We start from the raw sequence: 22,398 nt of genomic DNA, 5'->3' as shown, positions 1-22,398 counted from the left end.
ACTGCTATGGTGTCTCCAACAGGGTAATCCTGGGCCTAAAATTGCTGTCGTTTCACAGAGAGGAGCAATTTTGGGCTGTGGCTGCACTGCTGTCCCAGAGAGTGGAACTTTGGGGCTCACACTGCTCTGGTGTCCTAGAGACGGGGACATTGGAGCTGTCACTGCTGTGTTGTCACAGAGAGAGAGGAACACTGGAGCTCTCCCTGCTCTGGAGTCACAGAGGAGGAGGAAATTGGGCATGTGACTGCCCTGGTGTCACAGGGAATGGAAGAGTGGGGCTGTCACTGCCGTGGAGTCAGAGAAAGGAGGAAATTTGGGGTGTGACTGCACTGCGGTCACAGCGAGTGGAACTTTGGGGCTCTCACTTCTGTGCTGGAAGAGATGAAGAAATAGGTGCTGTCACTGCTGTTGTGGTGTGACGGAGAAGAGGAAATTTGGGCCTGTCATTGCTGTGGTGTCACAGAGAGGAGCACTTTGGAGCTCACACTGCTATGATGTCACAGATAGGGTAACACTGGCTCTGATATTGCTGTGGTGTCACAGAGAGGAGGAAATTAGGCCTCTCCCTGCTGTGTTGTCACAGAGAGGGGGAAATTTGGGCTCTCACTGCTGTTGTATCAGTGAGGGCGTAACACTGGAGCTGTCATTGTTGTGGTGACCCAGAGAAGATTAAATTGGAGCTCACACTTCTATGGTGTCCTAGACAGAGGAACTCTGGGCCTGACATTGCTGTGGTGTAACAGAGAGGAGGCAATTTGAGGCTGTCATTACTCTGATTTCACAGGGAGGGGAAGAGTTGGGCTGTCACTGTTGTGGTTTCAGCGAGAGAGTGAAATGGAGGTAGTTAGAGCTGTGATGTTACAGACAGGGGAATACTGGGACTCGGAGTGCACTGCTGTCACCGAGAGCGGAACTTTGGGGCTCTCACTGCTGTGGTGTCACAGAGAGAGAAACAGCGGTGTTGTCGCTGCTGTGGTGTCAGAGAGTAGAACACTGGGCCTGACATTGGTGTGGTTTGACAGAGAGGAGGCAATTTTTGCTGTCACCTCTCTGGTTTCACAGAGAGGGCATCTTTTGGCTGTCCCTGCTGTGGTGTCCCAGAGACGGGAATATTGGAGCTGTCACTGCTGTGGTGTCTGAGAGAGGGAAACACTGGGCCTGTCATTGCTGTGCTGTCATGGAGAGGAGCACATTGGAGCTCACACTGCTATGATGTCACAGGTAGGGTAACAGTGGCTCTGACATTGCTGTGGTGTCCCAGAGAAGAGGAAATTTGGGCCCTCACTGCTCTGGTGTCACAGAGAGGGGGAATGTTGGGCTCTAACTGCTATGGTGTCTCCAACAGGGTAATCCTGGGCCTAAAATTGCTGTCGTTTCACAGAGAGGAGCAATTTTGGGCTGTGGCTGCACTGCTGTCCCAGAGAGTGGAACTTTGGGGCTCACACTGCTCTGGTGTCCTAGAGACGGGGACATTGGAGCTGTCACTGCTGTGTTGTCACAGAGAGAGGAACACTGGAGCTCTCCCTGCTCTGGAGTCACAGAGGAGGAGGAAATTGGGCATGTGACTGCCCTGGTGTCACAGGGAATGGAAGAGTGGGGCTGTCACTGCCGTGGAGTCAGAGAAAGGAGGAAATTTGGTGTGTGACTGCACTGCGGTCACAGCGAGTGGAACTTTGGGGCTCTCAGTTCTGTGCTGGAAGAGATGAAGCAATAGGTGCTGTCACTACTGTTGTGGTGTGAGGGAGAAGAGGAAATTTGGGCCTGTCATTGCTGTGGTGTCACAGAGAGGAGCACTTTGGAGCTCACACTGCTATGATGTCACAGATAGGGTAACACTGGCTCTGATATTGCTGTGGTGTCACAGAGAGGAGGAAATTAGGCCTCTCCCTGCTGTTGTATCAGTGAGTGCGTAACATTGGAGCTGTCATTGTTGTGGTGACCCAGAGAAGATTAAATTGGAGCTCACACTTCTATGGTGTCCTAGACAGAGGAACTCTGGGCCTGACATTGCTGTGGTGTAACAGAGAGGAGGCAATTTGAGGCTGTCATTACTCTGATTTCACAGGGAGGGGAAGAGTTGGGCTGTCACTGTTGTGGTTTCAGCGAGAGAGTGAAATGGAGGTAGTTAGAGCTGTGATGTTACAGACAGGGGAATACTGGGACTCGGAGTGCACTGCTGTCACCAAGAGCGGAACTTTGGGGCTCTCACTGCTGTGGTGTCACAGAGAGAGAAACAGCGGTGTTGTCGCTGCTGTGGTGTCAGAGAGTGGAACACTGGGCCTGACATTGGTGTGGTTTCCCAGAGAGGAGGCAATTTTGGCTGTCACCTCTCTGGTTTCACAGAGAGGGCAACTTTTGGCTGTCCCTGCAGTGGTGTCACGGAGACGGGAATATTGGAGCTGTCACTTCTGTGGTGTCTGAGAGAGGGAAACACTGGGCCTGTCATTGCTGTGCTGTCATGGAGAGGAGCACGTTGGAGCTCACACTGCTATGATGTCACAGGTAGGGTAACAGTGGCTCTGACATTGCTGTGGTGTCCCAGAGAAGAGGAAATTTGGGCCCTCACTGCTCTGGTGTCACAGAGAGGGGGAAAGTTGGGCTCTAACTGCTATGGTGTCTCCAACAGGGTAATCCTGGGCCTAAAATTGCTGTCGTTTCACAGACAGGAGCAATTTTGGGCTGTGGCTGCACTGCTGTCCCAGAGAGTGGAACTTTGGGGCTCACACTGCTGTGGTGTCCTAGAGACGGGGACATTGGAGCTGTCACTGCTGTGTTGTCACAGAGAGAGGAACACTGGAGCTCTCCCTGCTCTGGAGTCACAGAGGAGGAGGAAATTGGGCATGTGACTGCCCTGGTGTCACAGGGAATGGAAGAGTGGGGCTGTCACTGCCGTGGAGTCAGAGAAAGGAGGAAATTTGGTGTGTGACTGCACTGCGGTCACAGCGAGTGGAACTTTGGGGCTCTCACTTCTGTGGTGGAAGAGATGAAGCAATAGGTGCTGTCACTACTGTTGTGGTGTGAGGGAGAAGAGGAAATTTGGGCCTGTCATTGCTGTGGTGTCACAGAGAGGAGCACTTTGGAGCTCACACTGCTATGATGTCACAGATAGGGTAACACTGGCTCTGATATTGCTGTGGTGTCACAGAGAGGAGCACTTTGGAGCTCACACTGCTATGATGTCACAGATAGGGTAACACTGGCTCTGATATTGCTGTGGTTTCACAGAGAGGAGGAAATTAGGCCTCTCCCTGCTGTGTTGTCACAGAGAGGGGGAAATTTGGGCTCTCACTGCTGTTGTATCAGTGAGGGCGTAACACTGGAGCTGTCATTGTTGTGGTGACCCAGAGAAGATTAAATTGGAGCTCACACTTCTATGGTGTCCTAGACAGAGGAACTCTGGGCCTGACATTGCTGTGGTGTAACAGAGAGGAGGCAATTTGAGGCTGTCATTACTCTGATTTCACAGGGAGGGGAAGAGTTGGGCTGTCACTGTTGTGGTTTCAGCGAGAGAGTGAAATGGAGGTAGTTAGAGCTGTGATGTTACAGACAGGGGAATACTGGGACTCGGAGTGCACTGCTGTCACCGAGAGCGGAACTTTGGGGCTCTCACTGCTGTGGTGTCACAGAGAGAGAAACAGCGGTGTTGTCGCTGCTGTGGTGTCAGAGAGTAGAACACTGGGCCTGACATTGGTGTGGTTTGACAGAGAGGAGGCAATTTTTGCTGTCACCTCTCTGGTTTCACAGAGAGGGCATCTTTTGGCTGTCCCTGCTGTGGTGTCCCAGAGACGGGAATATTGGAGCTGTCACTGCTGTGGTGTCTGAGAGAGGGAAACACTGGGCCTGTCATTGCTGTGCTGTCATGGAGAGGAGCACGTTGGAGCTCACACTGCTATGATGTCACAGGTAGGGTAACAGTGGCTCTGACATTGCTGTGGTGTCCCAGAGAAGAGGAAATTTGGGCCCTCACTGCTCTGGTGTCACAGAGAGGGGGAAAGTTGGGCTCTAACTGCTATGGTGTCTCCAACAGGGTAATCCTGGGCCTAAAATTGCTGTCGTTTCACAGACAGGAGCAATTTTGGGCTGTGGCTGCACTGCTGTCCCAGAGAGTGGAACTTTGGGGCTCACACTGCTGTGGTGTCCTAGAGACGGGGACATTGGAGCTGTCACTGCTGTGTTGTCACAGAGAGAGGAACACTGGAGCTCTCCCTGCTCTGGAGTCACAGAGGAGGAGGAAATTGGGCATGTGACTGCCCTGGTGTCACAGGGAATGGAAGAGTGGGGCTGTCACTGCCGTGGAGTCAGAGAAAGGAGGAAATTTGGTGTGTGACTGCACTGCGGTCACAGCGAGTGGAACTTTGGGGCTCTCACTTCTGTGGTGGAAGAGATGAAGCAATAGGTGCTGTCACTGCTGTTGTGGTGTGAGGGAGAAGAGGAAATTTGGGCCTGTCATTGCTGTGGTGTCACAGAGAGGAGCACTTTGGAGCTCACACTGCTATGATGTCACAGATAGGGTAACACTGGCTCTGATATTGCTGTGGTGTCACAGAGAGGAGCACTTTGGAGCTCACACTGCTATGATGTCACAGATAGGGTAACACTGGCTCTGATATTGCTGTGGTTTCACAGAGAGGAGGAAATTAGGCCTCTCCCTGCTGTGTTGTCACAGAGAGGGGGAAATTTGGGCTCTCACTGCTGTTGTATCAGTGAGGGCGTAACACTGGAGCTGTCATTGTTGTGGTGACCCAGAGAAGATTAAATTGGAGCTCACACTTCTATGGTGTCCTAGACAGAGGAACTCTGGGCCTGACATTGCTGTGGTGTAACAGAGAGGAGGCAATTTGAGGCTGTCATTACTCTGATTTCACAGGGAGGGGAAGAGTTGGGCTGTCACTGTTGTGGTTTCAGCGAGAGAGTGAAATGGAGGTAGTTAGAGCTGTGATGTTACAGACAGGGGAATACTGGGACTCGGAGTGCACTGCTGTCACCGAGAGCGGAACTTTGGGGCTCTCACTGCTGTGGTGTCACAGAGAGAGAAACAGCGGTGTTGTCGCTGCTGTGGTGTCAGAGAGTAGAACACTGGGCCTGACATTGGTGTGGTTTGACAGAGAGGAGGCAATTTTTGCTGTCACCTCTCTGGTTTCACAGAGAGGGCATCTTTTGGCTGTCCCTGCTGTGGTGTCCCAGAGACGGGAATATTGGAGCTGTCACTGCTGTGGTGTCTGAGAGAGGGAAACACTGGGCCTGTCATTGCTGTGCTGTCATGGAGAGGAGCACATTGGAGCTCACACTGCTATGATGTCACAGGTAGGGTAACAGTGGCTCTGACATTGCTGTGGTGTCCCAGAGAAGAGGAAATTTGGGCCCTCACTGCTCTGGTGTCACAGAGAGGGGGAATGTTGGGCTCTAACTGCTATGGTGTCTCCAACAGGGTAATCCTGGGCCTAAAATTGCTGTCGTTTCACAGACAGGAGCAATTTTGGGCTGTGGCTGCACTGCTGTCCCAGAGAGTGGAACTTTGGGGCTCACACTGCTCTGGTGTCCTAGAGACGGGGACATTGGAGCTGTCACTGCTGTGTTGTCACAGAGAGAGGAACACTGGAGCTCTCCCTGCTCTGGAGTCACAGAGGAGGAGGAAATTGGGCATGTGACTGCCCTGGTGTCACAGGGAATGGAAGAGTGGGGCTGTCACTGCCGTGGAGTCAGAGAAAGGAGGAAATTTGGTGTGTGACTGCACTGCGGTCACAGCGAGTGGAACTTTGGGGCTCTCACTTCTGTGGTGGAAGAGATGAAGCAATAGGTGCTGTCACTACTGTTGTGGTGTGAGGGAGAAGAGGAAATTTGGGCCTGTCATTGCTGTGGTGTCACAGAGAGGAGCACTTTGGAGCTCACACTGCTATGATGTCACAGATAGGGTAACACTGGCTCTGATATTGCTGTGGTGTCACAGAGAGGAGGAAATTAGGCCTCTCCCTGCTGTTGTATCAGTGAGTGCGTAACATTGGAGCTGTCATTGTTGTGGTGACCCAGAGAAGATTAAATTGGAGCTCACACTTCTATGGTGTCCTAGACAGAGGAACTCTGGGCCTGACATTGCTGTGGTGTAACAGAGAGGAGGCAATTTGAGGCTGTCATTACTCTGATTTCACAGGGAGGGGAAGAGTTGGGCTGTCACTGTTGTGGTTTCAGCGAGAGAGTGAAATGGAGGTAGTTAGAGCTGTGATGTTACAGACAGGGGAATACTGGGACTCGGAGTGCACTGCTGTCACCGAGAGCGGAACTTTGGGGCTCTCACTGCTGTGGTGTCACAGAGAGAGAAACAGCGGTGTTGTCGCTGCTGTGGTGTCAGAGAGTGGAACACTGGGCCTGACATTGGTGTGGTTTCCCAGAGAGGAGGCAATTTTGGCTGTCACCTCTCTGGTTTCACAGAGAGGGCAACTTTTGGCTGTCCCTGCAGTGGTGTCACGGAGACGGGAATATTGGAGCTGTCACTTCTGTGGTGTCTGAGAGAGGGAAACACTGGGCCTGTCATTGCTGTGCTGTCATGGAGAGGAGCACGTTGGAGCTCACACTGCTATGATGTCACAGGTAGGGTAACAGTGGCTCTGACATTGCTGTGGTGTCCCAGAGAAGAGGAAATTTGGGCCCTCACTGCTCTGGTGTCACAGAGAGGGGGAAAGTTGGGCTCTAACTGCTATGGTGTCTCCAACAGGGTAATCCTGGGCCTAAAATTGCTGTCGTTTCACAGACAGGAGCAATTTTGGGCTGTGGCTGCACTGCTGTCCCAGAGAGTGGAACTTTGGGGCTCACACTGCTCTGGTGTCCCAGAGACGGGGACATTGGAGCTGTCACTGCTGTGTTGTCACAGAGAGAGAGGAACACTGGAGCTCTCCCTGCTCTGGAGTCACAGAGGAGGAGGAAATTGGGCATGTGACTGCCCTGGTGTCACAGGGAATGGAAGAGTGGGGCTGTCACTGCCGTGGAGTCAGAGAAAGGAGGAAATTTGGTGTGTGACTGCACTGCGGTCACAGCGAGTGGAACTTTGGGGCTCTCACTTCTGTGCTGGAAGAGATGAAGCAATAGGTGCTGTCACTGCTGTTGTGGTGCGACGGAGAAGAGGAAATTTGGGCCTGTCATTGCTGTGGTGTCACAGAGAGGAGCACTTTGGAGCTCACACTGCTATGATGTCACAGATAGGGTAACACTGGCTCTGATATTGCTGTGGTGTCACAGAGAGGAGGAAATTAGGCCTCTCCCTGCTGTGTTGTCACAGAGAGGGGGAAATTTGGGCTCTCACTGCTGTTGTATCAGTGAGGGCGTAACACTGGAGCTGTCATTGTTGTGGTGACCCAGAGAAGATTAAATTGGAGCTCACACTTCTATGGTGTCCTAGACAGAGGAACTCTGGGCCTGACATTGCTGTGGTGTAACAGAGAGGAGGCAATTTGAGGCTGTCATTACTCTGATTTCACAGGGAGGGGAAGAGTTGGGCTGTCACTGTTGTGGTTTCAGCGAGAGAGTGAAATGGAGGTAGTTAGAGCTGTGATGTTACAGACAGGGGAATCCTGGGACTCGGAGTGCACTGCTGTCACCGAGAGCGGAACTTTGGGGCTCTCACTGCTGTGGTGTCACAGAGAGAGAAACAGCGGTGTTGTCGCTGCTGTGGTGTCAGAGAGTAGAACACTGGGCCTGACATTGGTGTGGTTTGACAGAGAGGAGGCAATTTTTGCTGTCACCTCTCTGGTTTCACAGAGAGGGCATCTTTTGGCTGTCCCTGCTGTGGTGTCCCAGAGACGGGAATATTGGAGTTGTCACTGCTGTGGTGTCTGAGAGAGGGAAACACTGGGCCTGTCATTGCTGTGCTGTCATGGAGAGGAGCACATTGGAGCTCACACTGCTATGATGTCACAGGTAGGGTAACAGTGGCTCTGACATTGCTGTGGTGTCCCAGAGAAGAGGAAATTTGGGCCCTCACTGCTCTGGTGTCACAGAGAGGGGGAAAGTTGGGCTCTAACTGCTATGGTGTCTCCAACAGGGTAATCCTGGGCCTAAAATTGCTGTCGTTTCACAGAGAGGAGCAATTTTGGGCTGTGGCTGCACTGCTGTCCCAGAGAGTGGAACTTTGGGGCTCACACTGCTCTGGTATCCTAGAGACGGGGACATTGGAGCTGTCACTGCTGTGTTGTCACAGAGAGAGGAACACTGGAGCTCTCCCTGCTCTGGAGTCACAGAGGAGGAAATTGGGCATGTGACTGCCCTGGTGTCACAGGGAATGGAAGAGTGGGGCTGTCACTGCCGTGGAGTCAGAGAAAGGAGGAAATTTGGTGTGTGACTGCACTGCGGTCACAGCGAGTGGAACTTTGGGGCTCTCACTTCTGTGCTGGAAGAGATGAAGCAATAGGTGCTGTCACTGCTGTTGTGGTGCGACGGAGAAGAGGAAATTTGGGCCTGTCATTGCTGTGGTGTCACAGAGAGGAGCACTTTGGAGCTCACACTGCTATGATGTCACAGATAGGGTAACACTGGCTCTGATATTGCTGTGGTGTCACAGAGAGGAGGAAATTAGGCCTCTCCCTGCTGTTGTATCAGTGAGTGCGTAACATTGGAGCTGTCATTGTTGTGGTGACCCAGAGAAGATTAAATTGGAGCTCACACTTCTATGGTGTCCTAGACAGAGGAACTCTGGGCCTGACATTGCTGTGGTGTAACAGAGAGGAGGCAATTTGAGGCTGTCATTACTCTGATTTCACAGGGAGGGGAAGAGTTGGGCTGTCACTGTTGTGGTTTCAGCGAGAGAGTGAAATGGAGGTAGTTAGAGCTGTGATGTTACAGACAGGGGAATACTGGGACTCGGAGTGCACTGCTGTCACCGAGAGCGGAACTTTGGGGCTCTCACTGCTGTGGTGTCACAGAGAGAGAAACAGCGGTGTTGTCGCTGCTGTGGTGTCAGAGAGTAGAACACTGGGCCTGACATTGGTGTGGTTTGACAGAGAGGAGGCAATTTTTGCTGTCACCTCTCTGGTTTCACAGAGAGGGCATCTTTTGGCTGTCCCTGCTGTGGTGTCCCAGAGACGGGAATATTGGAGCTGTCACTGCTGTGGTGTCTGAGAGAGGGAAACACTGGGCCTGTCATTGCTGTGCTGTCATGGAGAGGAGCACGTTGGAGCTCACACTGCTATGATGTCACAGGTAGGGTAACAGTGGCTCTGACATTGCTGTGGTGTCCCAGAGAAGAGGAAATTTGGGCCCTCACTGCTCTGGTGTCACAGAGAGGGGTAAAGTTGGGCTCTAACTGCTATGGTGTCTCCAACAGGGTAATCCTGGGCCTAAAATTGCTGTCGTTTCACAGAGAGGAGCAATTTTGGGCTGTGGCTGCACTGCTGTCCCAGAGAGTGGAACTTTGGGGCTCACACTGCTCTGGTGTCCTAGAGACGGGGACATTGGAGCTGTCACTGCTGTGTTGTCACAGAGAGAGAGGAACACTGGAGCTCTCCCTGCTCTGGAGTCACAGAGGAGGAGGAAATTGGGCATGTGACTGCCCTGGTGTCACAGGGAATGGAAGAGTGGGGCTGTCACTGCCGTGGAGTCAGAGAAAGGAGGAAATTTGGTGTGTGACTGCACTGCGGTCACAGCGAGTGGAACTTTGGGGCTCTCACTTCTGTGCTGGAAGAGATGAAGAAATAGGTGCTGTCACTGCTGTTGTGGTGTGACGGAGAAGAGGAAATTTGGGCCTGTCATTGCTGTGGTGTCACAGAGAGGAGCACTTTGGAGCTCACACTGCTATGATGTCACAGATAGGGTAACACTGGCTCTGATATTGCTGTGGTGTCACAGAGAGGAGGAAATTAGGCCTCTCCCTGCTGTTGTATCAGTGAGTGCGTAACATTGGAGCTGTCATTGTTGTGGTGACCCAGAGAAGATTAAATTGGAGCTCACACTTCTATGGTGTCCTAGACAGAGGAACTCTGGGCCTGACATTGCTGTGGTGTAACAGAGAGGAGGCAATTTGAGGCTGTCATTACTCTGATTTCACAGGGAGGGGAAGAGTTGGGCTGTCACTGTTGTGGTTTCAGCGAGAGAGTGAAATGGAGGTAGTTAGAGCTGTGATGTTACAGACAGGGGAATACTGGGACTCGGAGTGCACTGCTGTCACCAAGAGCGGAACTTTGGGGCTCTCACTGCTGTGGTGTCACAGAGAGAGAAACAGCGGTGTTGTCGCTGCTGTGGTGTCAGAGAGTGGAACACTGGGCCTGACATTGGTGTGGTTTCCCAGAGAGGAGGCAATTTTGGCTGTCACCTCTCTGGTTTCACAGAGAGGGCAACTTTTGGCTGTCCCTGCAGTGGTGTCACGGAGACGGGAATATTGGAGCTGTCACTTCTGTGGTGTCTGAGAGAGGGAAACACTGGGCCTGTCATTGCTGTGCTGTCATGGAGAGGAGCACGTTGGAGCTCACACTGCTATGATGTCACAGGTAGGGTAACAGTGGCTCTGACATTGATGTGGTGTCCCAGAGAAGAGGAAATTTGGGCCCTCACTGCTCTGGTGTCACAGAGAGGGGGAAAGTTGGGCTCTAACTGCTATGGTGTCTCCAACAGGGTAATCCTGGGCATAAAATTGCTGTCGTTTCACAGACAGGAGCAATTTTGGGCTGTGGCTGCACTGCTGTCCCAGAGAGTGGAACTTTGGGGCTCACACTGCTCTGGTGTCCTAGAGACGGGGACATTGGAGCTGTCACTGCTGTGTTGTCACAGAGAGAGGAACACTGGAGCTCTCCCTGCTCTGGAGTCACAGAGGAGGAGGAAATTGGGCATGTGACTGCCCTGGTGTCACAGGGAATGGAAGAGTGGGGCTGTCACTGCCGTGGAGTCAGAGAAAGGAGGAAATTTGGGGTGTGACTGCACTGCGGTCACAGCGAGTGGAACTTTGGGGCTCTCACTTCTGTGGTGGAAGAGATGAAGCAATAGGTGCTGTCACTACTGTTGTGGTGTGAGGGAGAAGAGGAAATTTGGGCCTGTCATTGCTGTGGTGTCACAGAGAGGAGCACTTTGGAGCTCACACTGCTATGATGTCACAGATAGGGTAACACTGGCTCTGATATTGCTGTGGTGTCACAGAGAGGAGCACTTTGGAGCTCACACTGCTATGATGTCACAGATAGGGTAACACTGGCTCTGATATTGCTGTGGTTTCACAGAGAGGAGGAAATTAGGCCTCTCCCTGCTGTGTTGTCACAGAGAGGGGGAAATTTGGGCTCTCACTGCTGTTGTATCAGTGAGGGCGTAACACTGGAGCTGTCATTGTTGTGGTGACCCAGAGAAGATTAAATTGGAGCTCACACTTCTATGGTGTCGTAGACAGAGGAACTCTGGGCCTGACATTGCTGTGGTGTAACAGAGAGGAGGCAATTTGAGGCTGTCATTACTCTGATTTCACAGGGAGGGGAAGAGTTGGGCTGTCACTGTTGTGGTTTCAGCGAGAGAGTGAAATGGAGGTAGTTAGAGCTGTGATGTTACAGACAGGGGAATACTGGGACTCGGAGTGCACTGCTGTCACCGAGAGCGGAACTTTGGGGCTCTCACTGCTGTGGTGTCACAGAGAGAGAAACAGCGGTGTTGTCGCTGCTGTGGTGTCAGAGAGTAGAACACTGGGCCTGACATTGGTGTGGTTTGACAGAGAGGAGGCAATTTTTGCTGTCACCTCTCTGGTTTCACAGAGAGGGCATCTTTTGGCTGTCCCTGCTGTGGTGTCCCAGAGACGGGAATATTGGAGCTGTCACTGCTGTGGTGTCTGAGAGAGGGAAACACTGGGCCTGTCATTGCTGTGCTGTCATGGAGAGGAGCACATTGGAGCTCACACTGCTATGATGTCACAGGTAGGGTAACAGTGGCTCTGACATTGCTGTGGTGTCCCAGAGAAGAGGAAATTTGGGCCCTCACTGCTCTGGTGTCACAGAGAGGGGGAATGTTGGGCTCTAACTGCTATGGTGTCTCCAACAGGGTAATCCTGGGCCTAAAATTGCTGTCGTTTCACAGACAGGAGCAATTTTGGGCTGTGGCTGCACTGCTGTCCCAGAGAGTGGAACTTTGGGGCTCACACTGCTCTGGTGTCCTAGAGACGGGGACATTGGAGCTGTCACTGCTGTGTTGTCACAGAGAGAGGAACACTGGAGCTCTCCCTGCTCTGGAGTCACAGAGGAGGAGGAAATTGGGCATGTGACTGCCCTGGTGTCACAGGGAATGGAAGAGTGGGGCTGTCACTGCCGTGGAGTCAGAGAAAGGAGGAAATTTGGTGTGTGACTGCACTGCGGTCACAGCGAGTGGAACTTTGGGGCTCTCACTTCTGTGGTGGAAGAGATGAAGCAATAGGTGCTGTCACTACTGTTGTGGTGTGAGGGAGAAGAGGAAATTTGGGCCTGTCATTGCTGTGGTGTCACAGAGAGGAGCACTTTGGAGCTCACACTGCTATGATGTCACAGATAGGGTAACACTGGCTCTGATATTGCTGTGGTGTCACAGAGAGGAGGAAATTAGGCCTCTCCCTGCTGTTGTATCAGTGAGTGCGTAACATTGGAGCTGTCATTGTTGTGGTGACCCAGAGAAGATTAAATTGGAGCTCACACTTCTATGGTGTCCTAGACAGAGGAACTCTGGGCCTGACATTGCTGTGGTGTAACAGAGAGGAGGCAATTTGAGGCTGTCATTACTCTGATTTCACAGGGAGGGGAAGAGTTGGGCTGTCACTGTTGTGGTTTCAGCGAGAGAGTGAAATGGAGGTAGTTAGAGCTGTGATGTTACAGACAGGGGAATACTGGGACTCGGAGTGCACTGCTGTCACCGAGAGCGGAACTTTGGGGCTCTCACTGCTGTGGTGTCACAGAGAGAGAAACAGCGGTGTTGTCGCTGCTGTGGTGTCAGAGAGTAGAACACTGGGCCTGACATTGGTGTGGTTTCCCAGAGAGGAGGCAATTTTGGCTGTCACCTCTCTGGTTTCACAGAGAGGGCATCTTTTGGCTGTCCCTGCTGTGGTGTCCCAGAGACGGGAATATTGGAGCTGTCACTGCTGTGGTGTCTGAGAGAGGGAAACACTGGGCCTGTCATTGCTGTGCTGTCATGGAGAGGAGCACGTTGGAGCTCACACTGCTATGATGTCACAGGTAGGGTAACAGTGGCTCTGACATTGCTGTGGTGTCCCAGAGAAGAGGAAATTTGGGCCCTCACTGCTCTGGTGTCACAGAGAGGGGGAAAGTTGGGCTCTAACTGCTATGGTGTCTCCAACAGGGTAATCCTGGGCCTAAAATTGCTGTCCTTTCACAGAGAGGAGCAATTTTGGGCTGTGGCTGCACTGCTGTCCCAGAGAGTGGAACTTTGGGGCTCACACTGCTCTGGTGTCCTAGAGACGGGGACATTGGAGCTGTCACTGCTGTGTTGTCACAGAGAGAGAGGAACACTGGAGCTCTCCCTGCTCTGGAGTCACAGAGGAGGAGGAAATTGGGCATGTGACTGCCCTGGTGTCACAGGGAATGGAAGAGTGGAACTGTCACTGCCGTGGAGTCAGAGAAAGGAGGAAATTTGGTGTGTGACTGCACTGCGGTCACAGCGAGTGGAACTTTGGGGCTCTCACTTCTGTGCTGGAAGAGATGAAGAAATAGGTGCTGTCACTGCTGTTGTGGTGCGACGGAGAAGAGGAAATTTGGGCCTGTCATTGCTGTGGTGTCACAGAGAGGAGCACTTTGGAGCTCACACTGCTATGATGTCACAGATAGGGTAACACTGGCTCTGATATTGCTGTGGTGTCACAGAGAGGAGGAAATTAGGCCTCTCCCTGCTGTGTTGTCACAGAGAGGAGGAAATTAGGCCTCTCCCTGCTGTTGTATCAGTGAGTGCGTAACATTGGAGCTGTCATTGTTGTGGTGACCCAGAGAAGATTAAATTGGAGCTCACACTTCTATGGTGTCCTAGACAGAGGAACTCTGGGCCTGACATTGCTGTGGTGTAACAGAGAGGAGGCAATTTGAGGCTGTCATTACTCTGATTTCACAGGGAGGGGAAGAGTTGGGCTGTCACTGTTGTGGTTTCAGCGAGAGAGTGAAATGGAGGTAGTTAGAGCTGTGATGTTACAGACAGGGGAATACTGGGACTCGGAGTGCACTGCTGTCACCAAGAGCGGAACTTTGGGGCTCTCACTGCTGTGGTGTCACAGAGAGAGAAACAGCGGTGTTGTCGCTGCTGTGGTGTCAGAGAGTGGAACACTGGGCCTGACATTGGTGTGGTTTCCCAGAGAGGAGGCAATTTTGGCTGTCACCTCTCTGGTTTCACAGAGAGGGCAACTTTTGGCTGTCCCTGCAGTGGTGTCACGGAGACGGGAATATTGGAGCTGTCACTTCTGTGGTGTCTGAGAGAGGGAAACACTGGGCCTGTCATTGCTGTGCTGTCATGGAGAGGAGCACGTTGGAGCTCACACTGCTATGATGTCACAGGTAGGGTAACAGTGGCTCTGACATTGATGTGGTGTCCCAGAGAAGAGGAAATTTGGGCCCTCACTGCTCTGGTGTCACAGAGAGGGGGAAAGTTGGGCTCTAACTGCTATGGTGTCTCCAACAGGGTAATCCTGGGCATAAAATTGCTGTCGTTTCACAGACAGGAGCAATTTTGGGCTGTGGCTGCACTGCTGTCCCAGAGAGTGGAACTTTGGGGCTCACACTGCTCTGGTGTCCTAGAGACGGGGACATTGGAGCTGTCACTGCTGTGTTGTCACAGAGAGAGGAACACTGGAGCTCTCCCTGCTCTGGAGTCACAGAGGAGGAGGAAATTGGGCATGTGACTGCCCTGGTGTCACAGGGAATGGAAGAGTGGGGCTGTCACTGCCGTGGAGTCAGAGAAAGGAGGAAATTTGGGGTGTGACTGCACTGCGGTCACAGCGAGTGGAACTTTGGGGCTCTCACTTCTGTGGTGGAAGAGATGAAGCAATAGGTGCTGTCACTACTGTTGTGGTGTGAGGGAGAAGAGGAAATTTGGGCCTGTCATTGCTGTGGTGTCACAGAGAGGAGCACTTTGGAGCTCACACTGCTATGATGTCACAGATAGGGTAACACTGGCTCTGATATTGCTGTGGTGTCACAGAGAGGAGCACTTTGGAGCTCACACTGCTATGATGTCACAGATAGGGTAACACTGGCTCTGATATTGCTGTGGTTTCACAGAGAGGAGGAAATTAGGCCTCTCCCTGCTGTGTTGTCACAGAGAGGGGGAAATTTGGGCTCTCACTGCTGTTGTATCAGTGAGGGCGTAACACTGGAGCTGTCATTGTTGTGGTGACCCAGAGAAGATTAAATTGGAGCTCACACTTCTATGGTGTCGTAGACAGAGGAACTCTGGGCCTGACATTGCTGTGGTGTAACAGAGAGGAGGCAATTTGAGGCTGTCATTACTCTGATTTCACAGGGAGGGGAAGAGTTGGGCTGTCACTGTTGTGGTTTCAGCGAGAGAGTGAAATGGAGGTAGTTAGAGCTGTGATGTTACAGACAGGGGAATACTGGGACTCGGAGTGCACTGCTGTCACCGAGAGCGGAACTTTGGGGCTCTCACTGCTGTGGTGTCACAGAGAGAGAAACAGCGGTGTTGTCGCTGCTGTGGTGTCAGAGAGTAGAACACTGGGCCTGACATTGGTGTGGTTTGACAGAGAGGAGGCAATTTTTGCTGTCACCTCTCTGGTTTCACAGAGAGGGCATCTTTTGGCTGTCCCTGCTGTGGTGTCCCAGAGACGGGAATATTGGAGCTGTCACTGCTGTGGTGTCTGAGAGAGGGAAACACTGGGCCTGTCATTGCTGTGCTGTCATGGAGAGGAGCACATTGGAGCTCACACTGCTATGATGTCACAGGTAGGGTAACAGTGGCTCTGACATTGCTGTGGTGTCCCAGAGAAGAGGAAATTTGGGCCCTCACTGCTCTGGTGTCACAGAGAGGGGGAATGTTGGGCTCTAACTGCTATGGTGTCTCCAACAGGGTAATCCTGGGCCTAAAATTGCTGTCGTTTCACAGACAGGAGCAATTTTGGGCTGTGGCTGCACTGCTGTCCCAGAGAGTGGAACTTTGGGGCTCACACTGCTCTGGTGTCCTAGAGACGGGGACATTGGAGCTGTCACTGCTGTGTTGTCACAGAGAGAGGAACACTGGAGCTCTCCCTGCTCTGGAGTCACAGAGGAGGAGGAAATTGGGCATGTGACTGCCCTGGTGTCACAGGGAATGGAAGAGTGGGGCTGTCACTGCCGTGGAGTCAGAGAAAGGAGGAAATTTGGTGTGTGACTGCACTGCGGTCACAGCGAGTGGAACTTTGGGGCTCTCACTTCTGTGGTGGAAGAGATGAAGCAATAGGTGCTGTCACTACTGTTGTGGTGTGAGGGAGAAGAGGAAATTTGGGCCTGTCATTGCTGTGGTGTCACAGAGAGGAGCACTTTGGAGCTCACACTGCTATGATGTCACAGATAGGGTAACACTGGCTCTGATATTGCTGTGGTGTCACAGAGAGGAGGAAATTAGGCCTCTCCCTGCTGTTGTATCAGTGAGTGCGTAACATTGGAGCTGTCATTGTTGTGGTGACCCAGAGAAGATTAAATTGGAGCTCACACTTCTATGGTGTCCTAGACAGAGGAACTCTGGGCCTGACATTGCTGTGGTGTAACAGAGAGGAGGCAATTTGAGGCTGTCATTACTCTGATTTCACAGGGAGGGGAAGAGTTGGGCTGTCACTGTTGTGGTTTCAGCGAGAGAGTGAAATGGAGGTAGTTAGAGCTGTGATGTTACAGACAGGGGAATACTGGGACTCGGAGTGCACTGCTGTCACCGAGAGCGGAACTTTGGGGCTCTCACTGCTGTGGTGTCACAGAGAGAGAAACAGCGGTGTTGTCGCTGCTGTGGTGTCAGAGAGTAGAACACTGGGCCTGACATTGGTGTGGTTTCCCAGAGAGGAGGCAATTTTGGCTGTCACCTCTCTGGTTTCACAGAGAGGGCATCTTTTGGCTGTCCCTGCTGTGGTGTCCCAGAGACGGGAATATTGGAGCTGTCACTGCTGTGGTGTCTGAGAGAGGGAAACACTGGGCCTGTCATTGCTGTGCTGTCATGGAGAGGAGCACGTTGGAGCTCACACTGCTATGATGTCACAGGTAGGGTAACAGTGGCTCTGACATTGCTGTGGTGTCCCAGAGAAGAGGAAATTTGGGCCCTCACTGCTCTGGTGTCACAGAGAGGGGGAAAGTTGGGCTCTAACTGCTATGGTGTCTCCAACAGGGTAATCCTGGGCCTAAAATTGCTGTCCTTTCACAGAGAGGAGCAATTTTGGGCTGTGGCTGCACTGCTGTCCCAGAGAGTGGAACTTTGGGGCTCACACTGCTCTGGTGTCCTAGAGACGGGGACATTGGAGCTGTCACTGCTGTGTTGTCACAGAGAGAGAGGAACACTGGAGCTCTCCCTGCTCTGGAGTCACAGAGGAGGAGGAAATTGGGCATGTGACTGCCCTGGTGTCACAGGGAATGGAAGAGTGGAACTGTCACTGCCGTGGAGTCAGAGAAAGGAGGAAATTTGGTGTGTGACTGCACTGCGGTCACAGCGAGTGGAACTTTGGGGCTCTCACTTCTGTGCTGGAAGAGATGAAGAAATAGGTGCTGTCACTGCTGTTGTGGTGCGACGGAGAAGAGGAAATTTGGGCCTGTCATTGCTGTGGTGTCACAGAGAGGAGCACTTTGGAGCTCACACTGCTATGATGTCACAGATAGGGTAACACTGGCTCTGATATTGCTGTGGTGTCACAGAGAGGAGGAAATTAGGCCTCTCCCTGCTGTGTTGTCACAGAGAGGGGGAAATCTGGGCTCTCACTGCTGTTGTATCAGTGAGGGCGTAACACTGGAGCTGTCATTGTTGTGGTGACCCAGAGAAGATTAAATTGGAGCTCACACTTCTATGGTGTCCTAGACAGAGGAACTCTGGGCCTGACATTGCTGTGGTGTAACAGAGAGGAGGCAATTTGAGGCTGTCATTACTCTGATTTCACAGGGAGGGGAAGAGTTGGGCTGTCACTGTTGTGGTTTCAGCGAGAGAGTGAAATGGAGGTAGTTAGAGCTGTGATGTTACAGACAGGAGAATACTGGGACTCGGAGTGCACTGCTGTCACCGAGAGCGGAACTTTGGGGCTCTCACTGCTGTGGTGTCACAGAGAGAGAAACAGCGGTGTTGTCGCTGCTGTGGTGTCAGAGAGTGGAACACTGGGCCTGACATTGGTGTGGTTTGACAGAGAGGAGGCAATTTTTGCTGTCACCTCTCTGGTTTCACAGAGAGGGCATCTTTTGGCTGTCCCTGCTGTGGTGTCCCAGAGACGGGAATATTGGAGCTGTCACTGCTGTGGTGTCTGAGAGAGGGAAACACTGGGCCTGTCATTGCTGTGCTGTCATGGAGAGGAGCACATTGGAGCTCACACTGCTATGATGTCACAGGTAGGGTAACAGTGGCTCTGACATTGCTGTGGTGTCCCAGAGAAGAGGAAATTTGGGCCCTCACTGCTCTGGTGTCACAGAGAGGGGGAATGTTGGGCTCTAACTGCTATGGTGTCTCCAACAGGGTAATCCTGGGCCTAAAATTGCTGTCGTTTCACAGAGAGGAGCAATTTTGGGCTGTGGCTGCACTGCTGTCCCAGAGAGTGGAACTTTGGGGCTCACACTGCTCTGGTGTCCTAGAGACGGGGACATTGGAGCTGTCACTGCTGTGTTGTCACAGAGAGAGGAACACTGGAGCTCTCCCTGCTCTGGAGTCACAGAGGAGGAGGAAATTGGGCATGTGACTGCCCTGGTGTCACAGGGAATGGAAGAGTGGGGCTGTCACTGCCGTGGAGTCAGAGAAAGGAGGAAATTTGGTGTGTGACTGCACTGCGGTCACAGCGAGTGGAACTTTGGGGCTCTCAGTTCTGTGCTGGAAGAGATGAAGCAATAGGTGCTGTCACTACTGTTGTGGTGTGAGGGAGAAGAGGAAATTTGGGCCTGTCATTGCTGTGGTGTCACAGAGAGGAGCACTTTGGAGCTCAGACTGCTATGATGTCACAGATAGGGTAACACTGGCTCTGATATTGCTGTGGTGTCACAGAGAGGAGGAAATTAGGCCTCTCCCTGCTGTTGTATCAGTGAGTGCGTAACATTGGAGCTGTCATTGTTGTGGTGACCCAGAGAAGATTAAATTGGAGCTCACACTTCTATGGTGTCCTAGACAGAGGAACTCTGGGCCTGACATTGCTGTGGTGTAACAGAGAGGAGGCAATTTGAGGCTGTCATTACTCTGATTTCACAGGGAGGGGAAGAGTTGGGCTGTCACTGTTGTGGTTTCAGCGAGAGAGTGAAATGGAGGTAGTTAGAGCTGTGATGTTACAGACAGGGGAATACTGGGACTCGGAGTGCACTGCTGTCACCGAGAGCGGAACTTTGGGGCTCTCACTGCTGTGGTGTCACAGAGAGAGAAACAGCGGTGTTGTCGCTGCTGTGGTGTCAGAGAGTAGAACACTGGGCCTGACATTGGTGTGGTTTGACAGAGAGGAGGCAATTTTTGCTGTCACCTCTCTGGTTTCACAGAGAGGGCATCTTTTGGCTGTCCCTGCTGTGGTGTCCCAGAGACGGGAATATTGGAGCTGTCACTGCTGTGGTGTCTGAGAGAGGGAAACACTGGGCCTGTCATTGCTGTGCTGTCATGGAGAGGAGCACATTGGAGCTCACACTGCTATGATGTCACAGGTAGGGTAACAGTGGCTCTGACATTGCTGTGGTGTCCCAGAGAAGAGGAAATTTGGGCCCTCACTGCTCTGGTGTCACAGAGAGGGGGAATGTTGGGCTCTAACTGCTATGGTGTCTCCAACAGGGTAATCCTGGGCCTAAAATTGCTGTCGTTTCACAGACAGGAGCAATTTTGGGCTGTGGCTGCACTGCTGTCCCAGAGAGTGGAACTTTGGGGCTCACACTGCTCTGGTGTCCTAGAGACGGGGACATTGGAGCTGTCACTGCTGTGTTGTCACAGAGAGAGGAACACTGGAGCTCTCCCTGCTCTGGAGTCACAGAGGAGGAGGAAATTGGGCATGTGACTGCCCTGGTGTCACAGGGAATGGAAGAGTGGGGCTGTCACTGCCGTGGAGTCAGAGAAAGGAGGAAATTTGGTGTGTGACTGCACTGCGGTCACAGCGAGTGGAACTTTGGGGCTCTCACTTCTGTGGTGGAAGAGATGAAGCAATAGGTGCTGTCACTACTGTTGTGGTGTGAGGGAGAAGAGGAAATTTGGGCCTGTCATTGCTGTGGTGTCACAGAGAGGAGCACTTTGGAGCTCACACTGCTATGATGTCACAGATAGGGTAACACTGGCTCTGATATTGCTGTGGTGTCACAGAGAGGAGGAAATTAGGCCTCTCCCTGCTGTGTTGTCACAGAGAGGGGGAAATTTGGGCTCTCACTGCTGTTGTATCAGTGAGGGCGTAACACTGGAGCTGTCATTGTTGTGGTGACCCAGAGAAGATTAAATTGGAGCTCACACTTCTATGGTGTCCTAGACAGAGGAACTCTGGGCCTGACATTGCTGTGGTGTAACAGAGAGGAGGCAATTTGAGGCTGTCATTACTCTGATTTCACAGGGAGGGGAAGAGTTGGGCTGTCACTGTTGTGGTTTCAGCGAGAGAGTGAAATGGAGGTAGTTAGAGCTGTGATGTTACAGACAGGGGAATCCTGGGACTCGGAGTGCACTGCTGTCACCGAGAGCGGAACTTTGGGGCTCTCACTGCTGTGGTGTCACAGAGAGAGAAACAGCGGTGTTGTCGCTGCTGTGGTGTCAGAGAGTAGAACACTGGGCCTGACATTGGTGTGGTTTGACAGAGAGGAGGCAATTTTTGCTGTCACCTCTCTGGTTTCACAGAGAGGGCATCTTTTGGCTGTCCCTGCTGTGGTGTCCCAGAGACGGGAATATTGGAGCTGTCACTGCTGTGGTGTCTGAGAGAGGGAAACACTGGGCCTGTCATTGCTGTGCTGTCATGGAGAGGAGCACATTGGAGCTCACACTGCTATGATGTCACAGGTAGGGTAACAGTGGCTCTGACATTGCTGTGGTGTCCCAGAGAAGAGGAAATTTGGGCCCTCACTGCTCTGGTGTCACAGAGAGGGGGAAAGTTGGGCTCTAACTGCTATGGTGTCTCCAACAGGGTAATCCTGGGCCTAAAATTGCTGTCCTTTCACAGAGAGGAGCAATTTTGGGCTGTGGCTGCACTGCTGTCCCAGAGAGTGGAACTTTGGGGCTCACACTGCTCTGGTGTCCCAGAGACGGGGACATTGGAGCTGTCACTGCTGTGTTGTCACAGAGAGAGGAACACTGGAGCTCTCCCTGCTCTGGAGTCACAGAGGAGGAGGAAATTGGGCATGTGACTGCCCTGGTGTTACAGGGAATGGAAGAGTGGGGCTGTCACTGCCGTGGAGTCAGAAAAAGGAGGAAATTTGGTGTGTGACTGCACTGCGGTCACAGCGAGTGGAACTTTGGGGCTCTCACTTCTGTGCTGGAAGAGATGAAGCAATAGGTGCTGTCACTGCGGTTGTGGTGTGAGGGAGAAGAGGAAATTTGGGCCTGTCATTGCTGTGGTGTCACAGAGAGGAGCACTTTGGAGCTCACACTGCTATGATGTCACAGATAGGGTAACACTGGCTCTGATATTGCTGTGTTGTCACAGAGAGGAGGAAATTAGGCCTCTCCCTGCTGTGTTGTCACAGAGAGTGGGAAATTTAGGCTCTCACTGCTGTTGTATCAGTGAGGGCATAACACTGGGGCTGTCATTGTTGTGGTGTCCCAGTGAGGATTAAATTGGAGCTCACACTTCTATGGTGTCCTAGACAGTGGAACTCTGGGCCTGACATTGCTGTGGTGTAACAGAGAGGAGGCAATTTGGGGCTGTCATTACTGTGATTTCACAGGGAGGGGAAGAGTTGGGCTGTCACTGTTGTGGTTTCAGCGAGAGAGTGAAATGGAGATAGTTAGAGCTGTGATGTTACAGACAGGGGAATACTGGGACTCGGAGTGCACTGCTGTCACCGAGAGCGGAACTTTGGGGCTCTCACTGCTGTGGTGTCACAGAGAGAGAAACAGCGGTGTTGTCGCTGCTGTGGTGTCAGAGAGTAGAACACTGGGCCTGACATTGGTGTGGTTTCACAGAGAGGAGGCAATTTTGGCTGTCACCTCTCTGGTTTCACAGAGAGGGCAACTTTTTGGCTGTCCCTGCTGTGGTGTCACGGAGACGGGAATATTGGAGCTGTCACTGCTGTGGTGTCTGAGAGAGGGAAACACTGGGCCTGTCATTGCTGTGCTGTCATGGAGAGGAGCACGTTGGAGCTCACACTGCTATGATGT

The sequence above is a fragment of the Cyanistes caeruleus genome, unplaced genomic scaffold, assembly GCF_971803275.1.
Source record: "Cyanistes caeruleus unplaced genomic scaffold, bCyaCae1.hap1.1 HAP1_SCAFFOLD_11, whole genome shotgun sequence".
Lineage (NCBI taxonomy): Eukaryota > Metazoa > Chordata > Aves > Passeriformes > Paridae > Cyanistes > Cyanistes caeruleus.
Note: the sequence above shows the minus strand (reverse complement) of the source record.